This window comes from Triticum dicoccoides, chromosome 3B (genome assembly GCF_002162155.2).
Source record: "Triticum dicoccoides isolate Atlit2015 ecotype Zavitan chromosome 3B, WEW_v2.0, whole genome shotgun sequence".
NCBI classification, from domain to species: domain Eukaryota; kingdom Viridiplantae; phylum Streptophyta; class Magnoliopsida; order Poales; family Poaceae; genus Triticum; species Triticum dicoccoides.
The window spans coordinates 38,360,837-38,367,564 of record NC_041385.1 but is presented as its reverse complement, the minus strand read 5'-3'; the positions used below and the strand labels follow the sequence as shown (position 1 = coordinate 38,367,564).

Sequence of the window (6,728 nt, the reverse complement as noted above, 5' to 3'; positions counted from 1 at the left end):
GCGAGCGTTTCCTCGGCGAGGGATCTGCGGCCAACGGCTTCGACCACCGCCATCTCCACGAGTGGGTGGTGCGCCTCCTCCACGAGGCGGACTACCCGGCACCGCCCGACATGCGCGTTCTTGGCTTGTGAAGGCTCAGCGCCGGAGGAGTCCCCGTGCCCCCCCTCCCCCGCCCAGCGGCACTGACGGCCGCGCCAAGATCGCGCAAAACCGGTCAGTGCTGCCGGCGGAAGCGTGGCAGCAGCCGTGGTAGGCCCCTGACAGCAATGCCTTGTGGACGGCGTACTTCGAGCGCCGCCACGCCGACCAACTCACGTGGACGAACGGCGCTCTGGCACCACGAGGGCGCCACAACTCCGACGGCCGCCACCAGTGGTGGGGCGTCCTGGGCGCACTCTCCACGCCATCCTCAAGCACATCAACGGCAGCAACTCGTCGGGGATGGAGTACCCGGCATCGTCCTTCTCGCGTCGGAGCGGCAGCTCGTGGCTGCCAAGGCGCATGGTAGGCGCGTCCTCTTCTTCCTCCGGCTCCCACTCCTCCGGCACACAGACACCGCTCGCCGCTGTCAAGGCCGGGCCCCAAGAGACGCAGGAGCGCCGGCAGCCTCATCATAAACGAGGGCCACCGCCGCCAACCTTCCCCTCCTTCCCACGGCCATCTTCGCCTTGTGAGGCCAAAGAAGGAGACGGCGACGCCAGTCCTCGTCAGGCAGGAGCACATCGACATGGCTGCCGACCTCGAGACCGGCCCGATATGGGCTCGGGACAACTACGTGCGAGAGGAGATGGAGCGCCAACGCCGCACCCTTGAGGAATTCGCCGCTCGACACCACGGCCCCGATGAGGATGACATCGTCATCCTCGACGACAGCGACGAGAGGCGCCAGCACCGTCCAACTTTGTCCGCCTCGGCGACCCGGGATAGGGCTGCAGCAAGGACGGCGATAGCGGCGGCGACGATGACAATGGCAGCGGCGACTAGACAACCTTCTACAGGCTCCTCGGCATGCAGTAGGCTCGGGGAGGCGGTGGCGGCGTATTTTTTTAGTTTTTAATTATGCCTTTTAAATTTGTACAAATATGAAAAACCGCCTGAATTTGGTACAAATTCATGTCATTTTCTTTGTAATTTAGCCGGATTTGTCTTTCAAAAAACAGCGCCCGGGGCCAACTTGGGGCAGCGGTTGGGAACCCGATCGCCCCCACGACTAAAATAGTGCCGGCTAGCCCTTAGGAGGAGATATTTCAATCCCTGGGGTCGCCGAACGGCTAGAGATGCTCTCACACGGCCTAACAATTGCTGCACTCGTCCACGGTCAAAAGTACCATTGTCTTTTATTTTCTGATGACTTTACAATTTTGATTGGTCAAATATTTTTGAGTGAAATGCACAGACGTACGGTGCCATTTTGCCACTAGCAATGACCGACAGTGACATGTCTCGCGTCTCTCACCTCTCCCTTTTGAGAAATCTACATCTCACATTCTCACTAGTCATTTTAAACGAATTTTTCCCATAAAAAATATAGAAGATTTTTAAATCTTCAACTATGCTCCAGCTTGTGTTCGAAATTGATTTCGATGTAACTGAGCAAAATTGCTGTGTTGAAGCGTCCGATCCTACGCATGGATCTATATATTCCTGTCCTGCCCCTAGAAAGTATTTACGATGGACAAGTGAGCTTACCACTACTACCAGCAGCTGGCAGCTGCCATGTCAGGAGCAAGCCATCGCTGATGAGCTCCTCGTAGTTGCTTGCATTCGCCTCCCCACACGTCCCCAACACAGGCACTCGTGGACCGCGTTCGACCGGACCGATCGGTCCTGGCCCGCTGGAAAATATGGCCGGTCCGAGCCGTGAATTTCGCCCGAAAATCGACCGGTCCGATCCGGTCTTAGCTCGGTTAACTCGGTTGGACCGAAACAAAACATGGCTGTTTCTCAATCAGGCAGCCTTCCGGCGACGTGAACCAGTGATGGGGTCTGAATCCAGCGTGGTCAACACGAGGCCGTTCATATTCGAGCAACTGACGCGGCGATGAGGCAGTTCCGACGATGGCGGCGAGAAGTCCGTCGACATGGCGCACGACAAGGGCGGCCATCTCAGCGTAATATTAGCGTAAAAGGATGGAGTTTCACTGCCGTTTCCCTTTCCATTCATTCAGCGTAGGAGAAACAGAAAGAACGAGAAAGACGGGATCGATCTGATACGGCCGTTTCCCTTTCCTTTCATTCAGCGTAAAACATTTTTCATTAATGATCTGGCTTCTGCGTCCACTACGCCCACGACTAGGACTCTGCTGCACGTTAGGTCTGATCCACTAATCACAGAGGACTAGCACACACAATTTTGTGCACGTGCTACCTTATTTGCATGCGGGTAAGAAAATGCCAAGATACAGATCTGGCACCGGAAAGATAGCCCGCGTCGTTGGCTTTCTCCCGGAGGACCCCAGCGCGCGTGCGTTGCTGCTAGTGCACCAACACATCGCCGGCCACATGCTGGAGCACCCCGACGCGCGCGTTGCTGCGGCCGACGGTGTGCTGTTCATGGTCGCGATGGCTCGCCTCGCTCCCGTGCCTTCCGGCGCCCATGGTCGCCGCGCAGAAGCTCACGACCACCACATCCACATCCTGACGCCCCCGCTATTGTCACCACATCTGTCTCTTGCCATCGTTGCCGACGCCGTGGTCACCGCGACCTCTCCATGGCCGGTCCTCCCGGTCCTCTCGGTCTGGCTCGGGCTTCGTCACTGCCGGTCTGGTCCCTGAAAACAGCACCGCAAGGCTGGTCGGTCCGGTCCGGCTCGGTCCGCCGGCGGCCGGTCCAACTGGCGGCTCGGTCAAGGCCCGGACCGGCCCGGACCGTGTCCACCCCGCACAGTGGTGGCATTGCGTTGCCGCCCGGTGAAGCATAGTTGCCGTCTATCCCGCCAGTCTCGTTGTACCGCCCTCCCACGCAGACAAACGTGTTGTTCTCGCACACCGTGTCCACCAGCCCCGCTCGGCGGGCCGTCCGCAGCGCTGGCGCCCTGATGTAGTTGTAGGAGATGAGGTTCTGATTGATGGCGCTGATAGAGAAGGGATGCCCAATTTTGGTGGCGGTATTGGCTGTTGGGCCACGGCAACCTCCGGGGTTTGAAAGATCTAGTCTTGAAGCTTGTGGATGTCGGAGACGAGTAAGGAACTGTTGTTGACGAAGATGTTGAGGATTTGAAGCCCGAACCCAGGCTCGTAGTACCCGTCTACCCGAGGTACGGGATGCCATCGGTGCAGTGGACCTGGAAACCAAGCTCTGCGCACCTGCTCTCCTCGGACCACGTGGTGATGCCAAACGGGGATGAGACGGTCAGGTTGCCACATTTCATATATAGGCTCGAAGGCTGCTTGTGCTTGCATGCCTGGTCTAATGGCTGCGATGCAAGCGAAACATAAACATAGAGGCAGCAGCAAGCTGGTTGGAGACATCTGAGATCTGGCGGTGAATTGCGTAGATGACATTAACAATACAAATAAACGGAGGAATCGTGCTATACACACGACAAATTTTGCGCGATTCACAAAAGAAGATTGAATCCAGTCTGAGAAGGGCACTAGCTGCTGAATATGCACGTTCTGCACAGATCGGTCATAAATATCGGGCGTGGAGTAGTTTCCTAAATGGAGGCGAGGCGGGGAAACAAACAACTTTGAAGGATTGTTGATTGTTCAGCACAAGATGGAACTTTGAGGGAATTCGTTACTTGTTAAAAACTTTGCTGTTTTGCGTGGAATCTAACTCATGTCGGTCTTTCTATAGTTTTTTCTTTTCTTTTTTCCACTACATATATAAACCAGTCAATTCCGTTCACTCGTCGACGGGCTCTTTGCTGTATTTTTTTGGGGTGTGAATTTACATCTTCCTCTAGAATCTTTACCGGTCTACAAAACTCAAGTATGTGAACTGTAAGCCAACAAATTTGGAACAGCGACAACGGCAAGCTAGTTGGGACATTGGAACGGTACGATATAGATATGGTTATTGAATTGCGTGGACGATGTACATTGGAATGGTAGGAGATAAGATATGGTCATTAAATTGTGTGGACAATGTATGGAAAAACCAACACAGTGGACGAGGGAGGGCAAGTAGAGTCCGATGGAATTGACTGGTTGAGAAATTATTTTTCAGCGGAAAAATAACAATTCAGTGGAACCCAAGGGACAAGTCTTTGACCATTGAGGGCGATGCAAAGTGACTGTCGATTGTGTACTAAGGCCAACTCCACCGCGCGACCCTATCCTGTCCGCCCCCGTCCGTTTGGAATAAAAGGGACAAAGGAGGCGGCCCAGCGCGCGGGCGCAAACGGACTTTTGTCCGTTTTGTGTCCGCTTTCGACCCATCCGCGGCCCAAGTTTGCGCCGCTTTTGGGGTGAAACGGACACCACGCGGACGCGCGGGTCGTCTGCGCGTGTCCTCCCCTGGCCCGCCCGTCGGTGGCACAGAGACGGACCTTTTTCTATCCGCCCCCCTCCCTCCCTCCGGCCGCATCCACTCCACTCTTCCCCACTCTTCCCCTCTCTCCCCCTCGCCGCCGCCGGCTGCCCGCTGCCATTGCAGCCGTGCAACTCGGACGCGCGCTTGCCCAGCCCTTCCTCTCGTCGTCGCCGAGCTACCCAAGCATGGCCACCTTGTTTGCGCACCCGCCGGCCGGATTTGGGGCGGATCCGGTCGGTCTTGAGCTCGCCCGGCTGTGGGAGGCCGGGCCGCGCCATGGACTGGCCGGGCACCTTCCTGGAAGGCCCTGGCAGGGCCGCAAGGCCACATGCAGGCAGTGGCTCGTCCTCTAGCCGCTCGGATCTGCACCGTCGGTGGTCCGCCGGCAGATACGCGAATGGCGGCCGGCCGGGCTCGGTGCTTGCCCAAAAGCTCGTCGGCGCACCGTTGCCCCTCATCAAGTGCGACCACTGCCCAAGGGTGGTCGTGCGCCGCGTGTCTACAACGCCGGAGCACCCCGGATGGGTGTTCATCAAGTGCTTAAACGATGGGGTATGTGCTCTTTTAGCTTCGGTTTGTGCTCTTGGATTAGACTAGTGGTGCTAACTTTAAGTTTTTTTGTGTATACCGGATGCAAGTTTTGGTATTGGGAAGAAGAGTACATCGATATGTTGATAGAGCGAAATGTAGTGCTTGTTCGTGCACTTTTAGCTAGCCTAGAGACTTTAGATGAGACTAGTGCACTTGTTGCTAGATTAGAGTCTAGGCACGATACTACGTGCGAAGAAGCAACAAGGCACGATACTATGTGTGAGGAAGCAACGTCGACTTCTGGCTTGAAGAAGAAAGGAGGGGGCAACGTCGTGCCTCCTCCACAGATCAACAATGAGTGCATTGAGAAGGCGCTAACCCAACTCAAGGAAGCAGTTATGGAAGTTGGGTATCTTCTTAAATGTATTCCTGTGGTTCTTGTTTTCTTTGGCCTTGCTTTACTAGTCAAAATGTGATGATGTATTGTCATGTACCAAAAATGAATGATAAAAAAAGTTTAAAGACTTGCAAAGAAATATACGCGGACAGGATGGGGCAAATGGATGCGGCCGCGCGCTGGGCGCACGGCCACCGCATCCCAGAACAGGCCCGGACACGATCCCAAACCCCTACCCAAAAGGACAGAATCCGGACAAAACGGACGTTCGTTTGGGGTCGCGCGGTGGAGTTGGCCTAAAGGTGCACTGTCTGTGCTTGCAGAGCAGTGCCACGGTTAGTTCCTGTTTTATATTTCTCTCAGCATTTTGCTTTTAAGAATTGGTATTCTAGTTTCTTGCATGCTAAATTGTTGACAGTAAAGCTTTTCGAATCATGAGTGCCAGTAGACATTTACTTAGTCGTGGTTGAGCTATTACCGTGGATAATTAGGTCAACACTTCAAAGCAAAGAGAAGGGGTGAGAAAGAAGATGCTGATTTTTAGAACTAGCTTATAGAAGTTGCCCATTGAAGATGCTCTTATCAAGCCATAAGTATGTTTGATGAGAGAAAACAATCTGACATTTTTCTGTGATTGTATCAGACATTTTTCGCTACCAAATATTTTTATTCAGTATACACAACAAATATCCCCAAACCATACCAACAATTTTAAGAATTATATGAAACATTTTTGACGATCTCAAAATAATTTCTAAATATCATTTCATTAAAGCGAATTTTCTGATAATAATTTTACTAATGCAAATCATGAGCAGCAGTTGGTGGTGGCGTGCAGTAAGTTCAGCTTGCCTCTATCAACGACTCGCAAGTTGTGTTCCTCGTAAGAGATATCGATGATAGCAAAGCCAAAACCCGAGGTTATAGAGCTCCATAGAACTGGAGTGTTGCTAGAGCCAGTGACCTCAAGGTCTGAGGAACACATGGTCTTCCTGTCTGCGTGTCAGCGAATCAGACCGTGCAGCCAAAAAAGGATTTGTAGATGCACTCCCTCCCTCCCCCGCCGTCACCCGCGAGGCGCCGGGGAGGGCTCCAGATCCCCGCCGCCGCACCCCCCTCCTCCTCCCTCCCCCTCCCTCGCCGCCGCCAAGGGGCGCGGCCGGGCGAAGCCCGGGCGTCGCCGGCGGCGGCGGGGCTCCTTCGGCCCTCGCTTGTGAGGCATGGCGCGGGCCAGATCTCGCAGCTGGGCGCAGCGCTCGGTGCTGGGCGTGGCGGCGTGGCGGCGCCCCGGAGCAGGCCGGCGATGGTGCCGTTCGACGT

At 54.7% G+C, this 6,728-nt stretch overlaps 1 pseudogene; it reads right to left on the bottom strand.

Annotated features, from left to right (window-relative positions):
• The window catches only part of LOC119279209, an 87,144-nt pseudogene that overhangs the window by 50,458 nt on the left and 29,958 nt on the right, over window positions 1–6,728 (bottom strand).